Source organism: Babylonia areolata, chromosome 17 (genome assembly GCF_041734735.1).
Source record: "Babylonia areolata isolate BAREFJ2019XMU chromosome 17, ASM4173473v1, whole genome shotgun sequence".
Lineage (NCBI taxonomy): Eukaryota > Metazoa > Mollusca > Gastropoda > Neogastropoda > Buccinidae > Babylonia > Babylonia areolata.
In genome coordinates, this window is record NC_134892.1 from 858,812 (window position 1) to 859,274 (window position 463).

Sequence of the window (463 nt, forward strand, 5' to 3'; positions counted from 1 at the left end):
GAAGACCCGTGTGGACTCTGTCTTCTTCACTGATTTTCGACACACGTCTCCGTCGCGTTATGCTTTACCACACTGTCACAACCACTGAGCTGAACAGCTCTTGAGCTCGGTGGTCACAGCCTTGGAATCGCGGACACTTGGGAACTCCAAAGACGCCGACGAAAGTTTCATTTGAACCGAGGTAGGACTTCGTTGACGGTGTGATGGAGAGATGATGGGCGGGGGGTGGAGGGGAGGGGTGGCGGGGGGTGGGGAGGGGGTTGCGGTGAACGAAGGGTGGGGGTGGGGGGGACGTGGGAGGGAGGGAGGGAGGAAGGCGGTAAAAGGATGCCGACGTCTAAGAAAGAGCCGCATAAATTTGCATATTTCCCACCGGTCCCTCACATCAGTCAGTGGCCGCCCCCACCGACTTGTATAAGTCCGTGATCGGCATTGGCGGCGTGACTCCGTGCATCAAAGGGAG